The sequence below is a fragment of the Opisthocomus hoazin genome, chromosome 8, assembly GCF_030867145.1.
Source record: "Opisthocomus hoazin isolate bOpiHoa1 chromosome 8, bOpiHoa1.hap1, whole genome shotgun sequence".
NCBI classification, from domain to species: Eukaryota; Metazoa; Chordata; class Aves; order Opisthocomiformes; family Opisthocomidae; genus Opisthocomus; species Opisthocomus hoazin.
The window spans coordinates 47,753,203-47,769,264 of record NC_134421.1 but is presented as its reverse complement, the minus strand read 5'-3'; the positions used below and the strand labels follow the sequence as shown (position 1 = coordinate 47,769,264).

Sequence of the window (16,062 nt, the reverse complement as noted above, 5' to 3'; positions counted from 1 at the left end):
AGCCCTTTCAAATTCCAACTTTTTAGAGATCACTGATAACCCTTGAATTTTCTCACAGATCCCTCAGAAAATGGAGCTTCTGGGTCACTTTATATCCATGCCATCACATTTCTAATTGCAAACCCTGTAAAATGTCAGTGTTTTTCAAAAATCTGGAGCTTTGTGGAAAATTTGCCAGTTGCCCAATGGTAAAAGCAAGGATTTTGAAAGGTTGTGTGAGACTTCTCTGCTCAGAGAGATATGAGTATAGATACTCCACATGTGTACTCAAGAATTCATGCTCAAGGGGATGTTGCAAAGAGATTTTCTCAATCTCTTCCTGTGCAGCCTGTTTTTCATAATATGCTTAAATAACCAGCAAGCCAAGCCTGAAACTTGCTACTGTTTTAAGTGAATGATCAAACCACAAATACAAGAAGTCTTGTTATTTTTTTAGCTAATTAATTTGTATTTTTGCATTAGGATATAGAGAAAATACTTTACCCACCAGAAATGGGTAAAGCTTTTGGAGCCTGGAGCTTTCATGGATGGTTAAATTCCTCATTCAGAAAAGCTTTTTTGATCCCAGCTCTCCACCAGTTGGTTCAACTGCACTAAACATCGAGGCTGTAATTCAGAGAGAGCACCTGCGCCTCCTTCCCTGCCTGTAGGAAGAAAAGCCTTATCCCACCCTCTCTCTTCTTCAGGTTTTGGAAGACAAATGTATTTCACATAATATGATGGCTCAGTATGCATTTTGGGAGGATGCAGCCTTCCTTGTAGCATGGATCTGGATTCTGTGAGGGAATAGGAATTCAGTCCCACAGCACTACTTTGGCTTTTTTCCCACCAATTGGCTTACACTGACCTTCCCCAGAGGGCAGACTCCATATTTAGGTGTCTAATTCTCCCGTCATCATTTGGCACAGCCTATGTGCAAGTTGTTATGCCTAATAATTAGATGCTTCAGTGCTCAGGGTTGTGACACGAGAAATTCTGAATCATTAATATTATGCCCTTGCTGTAATTCTTTCCCCTTCCAAAGGTTGTGTGTAATGCTCAGAGAAATGCTGTGGTATGTCAGACATCAGCATGGAAGCACTGTAAAAGTTGCCTGTTCAGTAATGGTTTCTGTGCTGCAAGTAAGGACGACTACTGCTTATCCGCCAAGCAGTGAATTCCCCAGACCACTGGTTCCTGAACATTTTGAACTCCACACCAGCTTTCTTTGACCTACTGTGAACCTTTAGAATCACATTGTTAATTGAAAACACTGTAAAAGCAATATACTGCAGATGATTTATCTTGGCCTTGCAAGCTGTGGTTTTGGACCCCTTGATGTAAACAGTAACTAAGCAAGTAAAGCTCCTCCTGACCAGCACTCTGACCATAGCTGAAAGATTATTTCCTGAGCCATTCTCTCCAGCTTGACCTCAAGGTCCACAACAGCATCAAAGAATAATCTAACAGTCTCTACCTATCTCCACTTCAAGTATAAAAATATTCCATGTATTTATCTTTCTGTTTACTAAAATAAATCAGGAACTCTAACCAGCATCTAACAACTCTCATGCTTAATTCTGTCTATGCCATTCACTGGAAATTTTGTCTTTGGATTTTAAAATTCTACTCAACCTTTTGGTTCAAACTGTGTTTCTTTTATCTCTACAACAACAGCCACAATTTAATGAGGACTGCCAAACCCTCTCCTTTTTATGCATTTTCAATTAGTTCTGCTTCTCACTGAGTATAAATCTCTTTTCAGAGACTTCTATATAGCAAGTCTTCTGTCCTAGTCTGCTGTCAGGTTTGTTGTTTTCAGTGTGTTGAACAGTATTTACCTTCCTTTTCTCCTTGACTTTCTTGTTATAGGTACTTTCTTGTTTGTGCCCACATTATAACTGCACAGCTTTGGGGATGGAGTGGGCATCCTGGGAGAAGAGTCAATGCTGCAATCCTGGTGCAAAAAGATTATTTACCTCACAACACTGCTTCTCTGTGAACTGGACTGGGGCTGCCTGACAGTTGCCCCCCATCTCCCCAGTGGTTTTCAGCTCTGTACAGAAGCTGTGTGTCTACGGAGTGGGTGAAGAAATGACCTGCTGGACTTAAGATGTTGCATGGTACAAGAGACAGAGGAGTGACAGGTACGGCTGCATGTCAGTGCCGTGGGTGTTCTGTCATGTTGCACACATTTAGCTCCAGAATTGACTTCTGGCCACCTGTGGGAGATGGGTGTTGGTGCCTCATGATTGCAAGGACTCTTAAACTGACTTTCAGCCCAGAGATTTAACACATTGGGTCATTGTATTCTGAAAATCAAAGATGTTAAATTTTTTCAAAAGTAGTTTTTTAGAAAGTAATATTTTCAAGTGAAGTATAACTTCTGATGAGGACCGGATTCTAGCCTCTCCACTTGCAGCAACAGTTTCACTTACTCCAGAAGGGCTTCTTATATGCGCATCCGCTCTCAGCCGTAAGTATCTGATGTTTGTGATCTGGCTCACAACCTATATCTGATTGCATACGAGACATCACCAATGTTGATGTTAATGCAGTTTTTGTGATGATAAGACATATTACTTAATGAGGTAACTTGCATAATTCCTATTAATTTATCTTCTGTGAGAGACGTCCCCCTCTTCTCTCATTCTTTTTCAGAATATGCTCTGCTCTCATATTTTTACTGGTCCCTTGCATCCTGCTCAACTCCACTCGGTACCACACCAGAGGTTCTCCTTGATGCTGTGTCTCTCTTTTCAGTACCCTGTTTCCCCCCTCAGCTGCAGTTGCAGCACCCTTCTTATGGGAAGGACATGGATCTACTCCACTGCCACGGCCAAAATACACAGCAGTGGGACAAACCATTCTCATCTTTTTAATTTCCATACTTAAAATTCCTTCTAGCTCTACTAGAAACTGAAATAATAATGATTTTCATAGAAAAAGTAAAAAAATTTCAAGCATCTGAGACTGAATAATTGTGTGGTCTTATTACTGTGACTCTTGTTGTATTTGCTGGCTTTTCCTCTGGTGCATTTTAGATCATCCTTCACCCTGCTAGTAAACAGACTGTGAGATCTCAAAGTAACTTGTGCTGGAGAGCATAGACCAGTCCCGGGTATTATGCAGCTATAAAGCCACTAAACTTTTTTTTAGTGCTTTCAAAGTATGGGAAATTTTGGTTATAAACATTAGGAGAGTTCTCCTCTCTTTTTACTCAAAACTGTGCTATTACAAGCTTGTATGTCAGACAGCAACTCAAGCCCTCTCTGCAGGCCTTTCTTTCTTTAATGTGCTCATCAGTATTAACCACCAAATTCATTTGCCTTAGGACCTAGAAGCTGTCTACTTTCTATTACCGACATTATGTCTGTAATAAGTAGGCATGCAGGTATATCACTGGCCTATTCCTCTTCAGAAGAACTGGGAAGGAATGGAGAAAAAAGTCTGCAGGAGGTCAACTCTCACAAGAATGAAAATAAAAGACCAAATTAATGGAAGCTTCTTAGGGAGTAAAGCAGCACTTCCCGTCTGTTCCAATAATCAGAACACAGCTGAGCAGTAGTTTTTTCCTTATGATTATTTATTACTCCACTTTGCTTTTCCCCTCCTCTCTCTCCAGCATCTGTTTGGTAATCTCTGACCCTGTCAGTCATGAGAATTACTGTCCAGTCATTCAACCTCAAATCTCAGTTTGTAGGATCATGGCCTACAGGCTTTGGGAACCTGCCTTCGTATGAATCTGTGTGTCACCATACGCGTAACACTAGGATAACCTCATAGAGAGAGCGAAGAACAAAGGGCATAAGGGAAGAGTAGAAAGAGTTGCTGAGGGATGTGGTTCCTCAGGAATTACTATAGACATGTCTATAAGGACAGCATAAAGACATGTGGTCTTCTCGTTAGGTGATTCAGTTCTGTGAAAGTTAGGTGAGGGAACCAAGTGGATGGGTTGGTAACCTATTCAAGAGATTTATCAGTTTTAGCTCAATGCTGTACTGGCATAGGCCCCAGACTGGGACTGGAATTCAACCCATCAGCTCAGAGGGTGGGCAGAAGAGACATGCAACCTGCTGGCTGTACCTCCAGCGTGTCTGCTGGTACACCCCAGAGAGAGGGGCACCGTGTCTGCTCTGAGGATGGTCTGTGACCCTCAGTGGCAAATACGGACCACATTTTAGGGTGTGGTTGCTGGTGATGGGAAGACAGTGACTCACCCCATCTTCATCAGTTCTGTCTTTCTGACATAATAACTATACAACTATTAAAAATGAGCAATCAAACAAAAATAGTCAATGTCTTGGATTTCCTGAAATACAGAGTTCATCAAAGGGTAGGAATGAAACAGTGGTGGCAAATTCCTGTTAGTGAAAGTGTTTGCTGCAGCAAGTGGTCTGAGCCCTAAACAGTGCTGGAGAAACACTAAAGACAATCAAAACTTCATGACAGTCCAAGTAATTGAAGCATTTTAGTTTGTGGCTAAGGGATTGAGCAGATTTACTTAATCCTTAACCACTCCCCCCCCAAGTATTTTATAAACCTATACAACATATTACTTGAAAAATAAATCAGAATGTGACGCAAAACAACAAGTATAATAAACGCTGTTGTATTTCCAAAAGTCTTTTGGATATGTCAGATGTAATTACATTGATCCTTGTTGTATTCTATTCCCATAAAAGGGATGAATTTGTGGAGGTCATGTACAGCATTATGTGTAGTTTTTTTTACTGAGCTGAGCTGTTACACAAGAAATGCATTAGGTCTGCAGGGTAGCTTTTGCCAAAGGCCGAGTGGCACCATAAAAGAAGAACACTTAGCAGTGGAGACTTTATTAAAATATTCCTCTCTTCATTTTACAGACAAATAATTTTGCTTTGTTGGAGTAAAATTCCTGTTGTTACCCAGTCACTGATGCTATTTTTGGTATCCTACTCTCTCAGGGTCTCAGGGTAGCAGTCATGGAAGTCTAACACAATCTTTTTTGTCCTTCTTCTATAAAGAATGCCCTAAAGCCCCATTCCAGATCCTATCTGCAGTAACTGAGGAAGGAAAAAGCACCTTAAGAAGAAAGAGAGAGGTATTTTCTCACCTGAAGGCAATATAAAGGCAACGTGTGTGCCCTTACATGTACTGTCTGATCTTACTCATTGAATTAGCAGGAGCAGTATTAGACCCTAATACTCTTTCAAATCAGCAGGCAGTGGATTAGAGCTAAAACTACTGACAGCAACCTGTTTTCTTCAAAAACAATCTGCACATGAGTTTTTAGGATTTAAATGCAAAAGATGTTTGCAAGCACTATAAGGAACTACTTTCGAGTTGAAATTTTCTAGGAGGATTATTCTGTAATGACCAACGATTACAAGTTTGTGTAATGAGTGTTCTTTAAGCTCTGGAGATACAGTCTCCTTTGACTTCTAATATAAAAATACGTCATTTATTAAGTAGAGTTTCGAAATCAATGTGACAGGGAACCCAAGATAGGGGTCCGTAATGAAGACAGCTTTCCAAGTAGTGAAACAACAAGTTCTGCTGTGGCATGGCACTATATGAACACTGCAGACTAAATTCTAACCTCATTTACAACATTGAATCCCCACTGGAATCAATGAGCCAGTACCACAGAAAAAGGGGTAGTGAATCTAAGCCTGAAAGTCGACCTCTGTCATCTGGAGTATTTCAAATAAGACAGCAAATAAGCTCCCTATTGTTGATGATGAGGATTTATTACTGGTACAATGCCAATAGTGTGTCCTTATAGACAGAGGAAGGCAGTGCCTGTGCTCCAAAAACCTTAGCAGAGCTTACAGAGACAGGAGATGAAGCCAAAATGGAGAAAACCCTGAACAGGAGTTAAAGTACATATTGCTGTACGTACTGTTGCTTATAATTTTTGAGAATGTGGTTTTGTAATAGGAATGATCCTTTCTGTAGTAAGAATGGTGGGGCATAATATATGGTTATACAGACTTTCTCCTGTATTCACCTCACCTCCGTCTGGAAAGCAACATGAGGGATCTGAATCAAAGAGCTCTCAGTTCTCAATGTGTAGTTGATCCATTTCCAAAGACTTTGAGGTAACTTCTTTCTCATCATCATCTGAAAGCCTAGCTAAACTCCAGTGCTTTAACCATGGAAAGCTAAAAAGTAGAAGAGATGAATCTCAGCCCAGATATTTATGTTCTCAGAAGTAACGTCCAGCAGTCTTGGAGACCAATGACGGTAGTCTTTAGAAGTTCCTCAGACTTCCTTTCCAGTTGCCAAGATCAAAAACGTTTCGCCTAAATGGATCAATAAATATTCAGGGAAATAAAACCTGTCTTTTTCCCTGAGATACACAGAATACTTCAGTTCTTTTTTCTCCTTATTAGACCATGTTTACCTGTCAGTGCACGTGTACTTTAGCACGTATATTAACCACCTTTGGCCAGACTTTAGGCAGTCTAATAAATAATATATTTGCTTTTTATTAAAAAGTCTGATACTTGTGGTTGGAGTATCTAATGCCTGGTGTTAGTAATGATACATGTGACTTTGTTTTTGGTTTACAGATGAGGTTGACAGGTCATTTCTAGTCTAACAATATTCTACTTCTTTTTATTGCAATTTTTATTATTACTTTGCCTTAAGCAACAAAATATATACTTCAATACTTTGTGTACTTGGTCTATTAAGAAACACATGCTCTTCTCCCTTTCCTTTTCATTTTATATGCTCATACATTTTTATGATACTACTCTAAAGGATTATCTGTAAATCAGATCATGCTCAAGTTTTATATTAGTATGTGCTAAATATTATAGAGAAACTGTTCAAACCTATTTAACACACCAGACAGGAAACTGTTTACTGTGAGGTATCTTGCTGGGCATTTCATAGGTCTCTAATCTCCATTAACATGAATAAACAACTACAACCCACACAAAGCAGCTAAATCCAAGTCTGGATTGCTTACTGAGGCAGAAAAACAATGTTTCTGCAAGTTGATGTTAGCAAAGTCAACAGAAAATTATATATGTCATTAATGTGTCATTCAGAGATTGAAGTACTTTCTTCTTATTCCTCTACTTGCCAAAATCATATTTAAAAAAGAATAAAACATAAAGCACCGCTTCACTTACAAGAGCAGCCTGTATGCTCATCAGTGCTCAGCTCAAATGATTTCCTCTAGCAAACAATACTTTAGTGAAAAGCAATGCCACTTCTTAAGCATTTGGAACAGTTATTCTAGGCTGAAAATATTATGTGGTGGGATTTCTTTCATGATCTGAGATGCTAATCTCTGTAACTGCTACTTATTTTATAAAAGGACCCAGAGCCAGCTCCTGAGAAATGGAAAACTATGTCAGCTGAAAGACACCAAACGAGGCTCCTGGAGCTCTGCAATGGCTTGTCATCAGATCCAGTAGGAATACAGATGTGATGCCTGTGTTGATGTAAGGAATGGCATGACTGCAGGAACCTCCAGGGTTTGCAAACTAGAACTCTGCAGAAGGTGAGGCTGCAAGTTGCACTGGTTTATGTATCCCTTGGATACAAGCACACTGCTAATGCATCTTCAGTCTAGCAAATCCAGGCAGCATTTTCACCAAAAAGTCATATAAAATACTGAACTGGAGAGAAAGATTGGCAAAAGAGAGAGGACAGAGTGCTATTCGAGCCCCTACCAGTGCTTACCGTGTGAAATGGGGCATGCTTCTTTAGGCTACATTCATGCTGTCCACCGTGGCATGTAAGGAAATGGAAACAACACACCCAACAGCACCTGAATGAGGCATTATAACAGGCAACGTGAATGTGGTACCAAATTCCCTCTATTTTGCTCTATCCGAACTTTGGCAGACGAATGAAAACGAGAGCCTGCTGCTGAGTATGGGACGGAGTGTCAAAGGCCAAGGAAAAGGCTCAGATAATCAATGTCTTCGTTGTTGTGTTCTTTACTGGCAAAGTGCCTCTGTAGAGAAGAGCCTGTGTGTCTTGGTGGGCAAGCTGAGTATGAATCAACGGTATGTTCTTCCCAACCACATGCAGAGCTCCACTACCAGGAGTTTAGCCATCAGGATAGGTAAAGTTATCATAGACCTCTATTCAGCATTTTTGAGATTGCCTCTGGTGTACTGTGTCTGATTTCAGACTTCCTGTTGCAAGTGATACATCAGTAAACTGGCAGAAGGCCACCAAGACGTCTAGGCTGTGGAGTCTCTGTCCTTGGATATATTTAGAATTTGACCGGAAAGGTCACGAGCAGTGTGACCTAACTACAAAGTTAGTCCTGTTTCGAGCAGGCTGGACCAGATGACCTCCAGCAACATTTTTTCTACAATTCTGTGGTTACATAATGAGCCAGCAGCTCTTCACAGCCGGTAGACTCACAGCACTCTCTAAGATTTGAAGTACCATTAGAAACGTAGTCTGAATATAGTCCTTTGCGCTTCCATTTCTCTTCCCTTTCCTTCAACTCTCTTGTGCTTTGAGTTGCTGCGAGGTTTGAGGTATCTAATCCCCAGGGAAAGACTGTTTTGTGTTTATAGAGGGAATATGGAAGATCTATTTATGCTCGCTGGGGATATTGCCTAAATAATAATAAAAACTCTTTAAGACTGCAAAAAAGTGAAATTTTGTCCTAGAAAATGTAACCCTAACCAACCCAAGGAAGTAACATGTCCATTTAGGATCAATATTATATCTTCCCTTTTGCTCAGTTCATTATCAATTTCTTGCTCCCCCCTAAGAATTGTCATTACTGTTTAGAAGTCAGAGACTAGTGAAATACTGTTTGGGCGAATGGCATTTGTGAAATGTTACCCTGTTTTTTTCCTTGCTCCAGGTTAACTTTCCTAGGGAGATTCTAAAATGAAGCAGATAATGTGATGTGGTACTCAAATCATGACTGGCTTTTTAAGATGAATTACTGAATTCCCCTTGATTTTATTTCTCATATAATTGTAAGCTGCCTTCTTCAGCTTTGCTGTAGCTCAATATAGGTTTTTATTACTATATTTATTTACACTGTGTATCATAAGGCTTTAATGTATTTTCTTTAAAGAATCTCTGCACTACTGGATATTGCAAGTATTTGCAAAAAAGTCAGTTCAGAAGTGTAGCCAGGCTTTCATTTTGGGTAAATGAGTTAGGATTTGTGTAAGGTATTAAAAGACAGCTAGGCTTGAGTCTGCAGGCTACATAAGATCCAATCAGACTTACCTGGGCCCAGCGCCCCCTGAACATAGCTAAATTCTGCTTCTAATGCCACTTTGAGTGTGGATACAATACAGTCGTATTTGTACAGCACTGGAACAGTAACACCTAAACTGGCCTGAATGGAATATATCCAGGCATCTGCTGGAACCCAGAATATTGGGAACGCAGTGAGTTAACTTGGCGGGCTAGCAGGTGCCCACCCAGCCGCTCTCTCACTCCCCCTCCACAGCAGGATGGGGAGAAAATACAATGAAAAAACTCAAGGGTCAAGATAGGACAGGAAGACTCCTGACTCTTCTACATCTCCACCCTGACCGATGCAGGGGCATGGGACATGGGACATGGCAGTTGTGGCCAGTTCATCTCTGCCGCTCCTTCCTCCTTGCTCTCTTTCCCTGTTCCAGCATGGGGTCTCCCAGGGGATATAGTCCTTCACGAGCTGCTCCAACATTGGTTCTTCCCATGGACTGCAGTTCTTCAAGAGCTGCTCCAGTATAGGCCCTTTCCACAGGGGCACGGTCCTTCAGGGTCAGACTGATCCAATGTGGGTCCGCAAAAGCCACAGCTGCTGTCAGGAAGCTGCTCCTGCATGGGCTCTACTCAGGCTGCAGCTTCCTTCAGGGCATCTCCATCTGCTGTCACATGCGGTCCTCCATGTGCTGCAGTGTGGATATCTGTTCCAGCATGGTCCTCCATGGGCTGCAGGGAGACAACCTACTTCACCATGGTCTTGTCCAGAGGCTGCAGGGAAATTTCTGCTCTGGTGCCTGGAGCACCTCCTTCCCTCCTTCTCTGGCCTTGGTGTCTGCAGGGCTGCTGCAGGGCTGCTTCTAACACATTTTTCTCCTCTCTCTCACAGCTGCTGCACAGCACTTTTTACTCTTTCTGAAACACATTATCACAGAGGCATGACCAGCACCACTTATGGGCTCAGCTTTGGGCAACAGCAGGTCTGTTTTCGACCTGGCTGACACTGGCTCTGTCCAACACAGGGGCAGTTTCTGATGTCTTCTCACAGAAGCCACCCCTGCATCTCCCCCTGCCACCCCATCCTGCTATCAAAATCTTGCCACATAAATCCAACACAGGGCACATGGTGATGAGCCCCTGAACTGGCTCAGCTGGAACCAATGCAACCAGAACAGAGCTTACCAGCATCAGGTGAATTGTCCCACCCAAACCCATTCCTTTCTGCTGCACTGAGGCCTCCCATTACCTCTCAAGGGACTGTGGGCTCATGGACCCCACCAGTTCTGAAATGGAAAGTATTTCTGCATCTGAGATACCACAGCCCTGCACTACAGCAGCTGATGGCAAATAGCCTATACGCTGACGCCTCTTCCTGTGCTCTGTTCAGTCTTGCCCTAATCTGGTATAGCTGTGTGCGTTCACAGAGAAAGTTCAGATGAACAAAAAATAGACTAGAAATTTGCTATAGAAGAGTGGGCTAGATTCTTTTCAGAATCGTTCAGAATGACTAAAACTGTTGGCTAAATAACAGCTTGCCAAATACTTCTGGACTGCTTGTCTCTTTGTTGCTTCCACGCCCCGGAGAACAAAGCTCAGAGATCAACACCCACACGTGGGGTGGCCTTACAGACAATCTCTGCATTTTGAAAGCAAAGAAAGCCTGAAAGAATCACAGAATCACAGAATGGTAGGGGTTGGAAGGGACCTCTGTGGGTCATCTAGTCCAACCCTCCTGCCGAAGCAGGGTCACCTACAGCAGGCTGCACGGGACCTTGTCCAGGCAGGTCTTGAATATTTCCAGAGAAGGAGACTCCACAACCTCCCTGGGCAGCCTGTTCCAGTGCTCCGTCACACTCAGAGGGAAGAAGTTCTTCCTCATGTTCAGACGGAACTTCCTGTGCCTCAGTTTGTGCCCATTGCCCCTTGTCCTGTCACTGGGCACCACTGAAAAGAGCTTGGCCCCATCTTCCAGACACCCACCCTTCAGATATTTATAAGCATTTATTAGGTCCCCTTGCAGCCTTCTCTTCTTCAGGCTGAACAAGCCCAGCTCCCTCAGCCTCTCCTCATAGGGGAGATGTTCTGGTCCCCTCACCGTCCTTGTAGCCCTCTGCTGGACTCTCTCCAGTAGCTCTTCATCTTTCTTGAACTGGGGAGCCCAGAACTGGACACAGTACTCCAGATGGGGCCTCACCAGGGCAGTGTAGAGGGGAAGGACAACCTCCCTCGTCCTGCTGGCCGCACTCTTCTTGATGCACCCCAGGATTCCATTGGCTTTCTTGGCAGCCAGGGCACACTGCTGGCTCATGGTTAGCCTGTCGTCCACCAGGACGCCCAGGTCCCTCTCCGCAGAGCTGCTCTCCAGCAGGTCCACCCCAAACCTGTACTGGTGCATGAGGTTGTTCCTCCCCAGGTGCAGGACTCTGCATTTGCCTTTGTTGAACCTCATCAGGTTCCTCTCTGCCCAGCTTTCCAGCCTATCCAGGTCACGCTGAATGGCAGCACAGCCTTCTGGTGTATCTACCACACCTCCCAGTTTGGTGTTATCAGCAAACTTGCTGAGGGTACATTCTAACTCTTCATCCAGGTCATTGATGAAGAAGTTAAACAAGACTGGGCCCAGTACTGACCCCTGAGGGACACCACTTGTTACCAGCCTCCAACTAGACTCAGCGCCACTGATGACAACCCTCTGAGTTCTGCCATTCAGCCAGTTCTCTATCCACTTCACTGACCACTTATCCAGCCCACAGTTCCTGAACTTCCCTAGGAGGATGCTATGGGAGACTGTGTCGAAAGCCTTGCTGAAGTCAAGGTAGACAACATCCACGGCTCTCCCTTCGTCTACCCAGACAGTCATGCCATCGTAGAAAGCTATCAGATTGGTCAGGCATGATTTCCCCTTGGTGAATCCATGCTGACTACTCCTGATAACCTTCTTTTCTTCCACTTGCTTCATGATGGCCTCCAGGATAAGCTGCTCCATCACCTTTCCCGGGATGGAGGTGAGGCTGACCAGCCTATAGTTCCCTGGGTCCTCCTTCTTGCCCTTTTTGAAGATTGGAGTGACATTGGCCTTTCTCCAGTCCTCGGGCACCTCTCCTGTCCTCCAGGACCTCTCAAAGATGATGGAGAGTGGCTCAGCAATGACATCCGCCAGCTCCCTCAGCACTCGTGGGTGCATTCCATCGGGGCCCATGGATTTGTGGACGTCCACATCGCTTAAGTGATCCCTCACACAGTCCTCCTCGACCAAGGGAAAGTCATCCTCTTTGTAGGCTTCTTCTCTTACCTCCGGGGCCTGGGATTCCTGAGGGCCAGTCTTAGCACTGAAGACTGAAGCAAAGAAGGCATTCAGTAGCTCTGCCTTCTCTGCATCCTCCGTCACCAGGACACCCGCCTCATTCAGCAGCGGCCCCACATTGTCCCTAGCCTTCCTTTTGCTGCTGATGTAGTTGAAGAAGCCCTTCTTGTTGTTTCTGACATTCCTTGCCAGCTTCAATTCCAGGTGGGCCTTGGCCTTCCTCGTCGCATCCCTGCATGCTCTCACCACGTTTCTGTACTCTTCCCAAGTGGCCTGCCCCTCTTTCCACATTCCATGGACCTTTCTCTTCTGCGTGATCTCCGCTAGAAACTCCTTGTTTAACCATGCAGGTCTCCTGCCTCCTTTGCTAGATTTCTTTCTCAGGGGGATGCATTGCTCCTGTGCATGGAAGAAGTGTTGTTTAAAGAGCGACCAGCACTCATGGACCCCCCTGCCTTCGAGAGCCCTGGCCCATGGGATTCCTCCCAGTATCTCCTTGAAGAGGTCAAAGTCAGCCCTCCTGAGGTCCAGGGTTTTGATCCTGCTTATCGCCCTGCTTCCTCCACGCAGGATTCTGAACTCGACCATTTCATGGTCACTGCAGCCGAGTCTACCTCCAGCCTTCACATCCTCCACCAGTCCCTCCTTGTTTGTTAATACAAGGTCCAGCAGCGCGCCTTTCCTTGTTGGTTCCTCCACCACTTGCATCAGAAAGTTATCACCGATGCTCTGTAGGAACCTCCTGGATTGCGCCTGCCTAGCTGTATGGTCTTCCCAGCTCATGTCAGGGTGGTTGAAGTGCCCCATGAGAACCAGGGCCTGTGACTGTGAGGCTGCTTGCAGCTGCCTGTAGAAGGCCTCATCAACCTCCTCCTCCTGGTCAGGTGGCCTGTAGTACACACCCACCGTAATGTCACCCTTATGAGCCTGTCCCTTAATTCTAACCCACAAGCTCTCAGCTAGTTCCTCATTTGCCCCCAGGCCAAGCTCAATGCATTCTACTTGCTCCCTCACATATAGAGCAACTCCCCCACCTCTCCTTGTTGGTTTGTCTTTCCTAAAGAGTCTGTAGCCATCTATGACAGAATGCCAGTCATGCGAGTTGTCCCACCATGTTTCTGTGATGGCGACCAAGTCGTAGCCATCCTGATGTATAATGGCTTCCAGCTCCTCCTGTTTATTGCCCATGCTACGTGCATTGGTGTAAACACACCAAAGAATAACTGAAGCAGATTTTTTTTTCTGTCCAACTCAATTTGTACAAAAATTAGACCTGGAAGACAGGAGAACAGCCAGGGCTATCTTCACTGGTTCTGAAGCCTGCCTTAACTGGACGGCAGCAAAGGTTTTCAACACCTCATCTGATGATAATCACTCACCACAAAAAAAGGCCATTACCAGCTCAGCTCTATATTAACTCTCACTAAATAGCACAGATGCTATAAACTGTCACCTGCTGATCAGACTGCCACAAATAAGCTGGGGGAAATGGTCTCCAACCCTGGCTGTGAACTGACATTTTCCTGCTTGGCCTCAGGTCTGGATGGGGCATAGATTTTTTTGTCCTCTGGTCCATAATCCTGCCGCTTTGTTTCTCAGTTCTCTGTTCTGACTTCCCATTAATTCTCATCAGGAGGTTTGACTAAATTTCTCAATTTTAAAACCCACCTGCTGAGAAACTGCACGCCCCTCACTAACCGCTGCCTCCGATAACATTTATGGTCGTCTGAAACAATGGAACACCACCAGGCTCCTGTGTGCAGGAAACAAAACTTGCAGAGGATAATGGACATTATCATGCCCTCTTCTGCACGAGATAAGAATATCCACATTACTCTAAAAGCTCTCAGAACAAGAGATAACACTTAGCTTATTTTCCCTCAATAATTTATTTACACATGCATGAGACACGCACTTGCCCCTTATCACATAAATACGTACAAACACAAGCAAATAAACAGAAACAAGCCATTTTATCTAGGCTTGGGAGGAAAAGAAAAGATATAGCTATTGTTCTTCCTGTTCAGAAAGCCAGAGGGACACACAAAGTCTGTGAAAATAAGAATCATGCAGTAGCAAGACAGAAGCAAAACAGAGAGAAAGAACGGTAATATATATGTAATATCAGCCAGAGAGATTTCATCTAGATTTTCAAATCCCAAAATGTGTTTGCATGTCTGCCAGAAATAAATATTTTCTTTTAACTGATAAACTGAGCTAACTTGGTATGAAAGCAGACATTTCTTTGAAATAAAAACACAGACACCAGAGTGTCCCTCTGAGGAGCGCTCGGCTCTCATGACACCCAGTCAAACGTGTAATTTGATGATGAATAAGCTCATTTGGCAGACCTGTTTTCTTTTTTCTGATACTGTGCTTTTCTGCCCATGAGTAGGCATTTCTTATTCTTCTTTGCACTCCAAACCTTAGAAGTGTGAAAGGCTGCCCAAAATGTCTGTATAGGTGCTTTCATAATTTCTTTCAATTGGGGTGGTTGCTCAGGGAAAATGGGATTATGAAACAATTCAGCCTCTCTATTACCTTGTGACATGGAGGGTACCAAAATTCATGGGTCACCCCCCTCCTTCTCCCCTCAGGAGGGATATTTAAGGCTTAGGAGGTACAAAACTACTTGCTGCTCAAGGCTGAGCAGACCCCAGGCTGGCACTGCACTGGGCCCTTTCTCTGCTGTTCCTTTCTTCTGGGCCGTTCTAGTCCTCTCCATCCAGGTGCTCCCATTGTCCCCTGCCTGCTCTCTATTAACAGAAGAATGCCCTATTGTTCCTTTTTAATGAACCTTCAGATGACAAAGGTTCATTCAGCTGCCTTTGTGAGGCATCTCAATTCTGCAGAGATCCAGCTCAATACCAGTGCTCCTCCAGTCTGCGCTGGCAAGAGGTGCAGCTCACCCGTGTGCGGACCTGTTTGAGGGACAGGGGTCACAAGCTATACAGTGCTATACAATGAGGCTGTGACTCCTTCCTCCAGCGATGGGAAATGTTGTTGGTGCTGGGATAACTCAATTACCTTCCTGCTTTTGCTGGAAACATTTTGAGAATATGAAAAAAAATAGTAGGAGTTGATCTGAGATCTGATCTATGCCCCTCAACCTCTTTATCTGTTTTTTCTTTTTCAGTAACTCTAGGCTGCATTTGCCTGCACTTGTTTTGTCTGTGCCTGAGTGTTTTCAGTTTCATGCCTGGTTGCCTGCCTACCTGGACACTGCTGAGAGCATGTTTTTCTCTGTGAAAGGAATGCATATGTTTGCCCGCTTGCTTGAACCAGGAACTATTTCTATGGGGAAAAAGAACAATTGCTGTTGAATTACAGGCAGGCACTTCTTTCTGAAAATTGTTCTTGTAGACAACAGCTGAGGTTCACTGAGGTGAATGCAAAGATGTGTAATATATTTTTACCTGCCCCAGCCTTTCTTTTTTTTTTTAGCTAAGGAGGGAGTGCAATTTCTTACACAGAGAGAAGGGATTGTTTGGACACTCCCTTAGGGTTAAAAGGCATGAAGTTGTAAATGGCGGATTCTGGATCCTTCCACAATCTCAGCTGCAAATTATTCCTTTCTATGCTGGACAAAATGGCCATAAAAA

At 44.0% G+C, this 16,062-nt stretch overlaps 1 protein-coding gene across 3 annotated transcripts in view; it reads right to left on the bottom strand.

Annotated features, from left to right (window-relative positions):
• KCND2 (potassium voltage-gated channel subfamily D member 2) overlaps positions 1–16,062 on the bottom strand; it is a 305,706-nt gene that overhangs the window by 33,999 nt on the left and 255,645 nt on the right. The gene's annotated exons all lie outside the window — the stretch shown is intronic.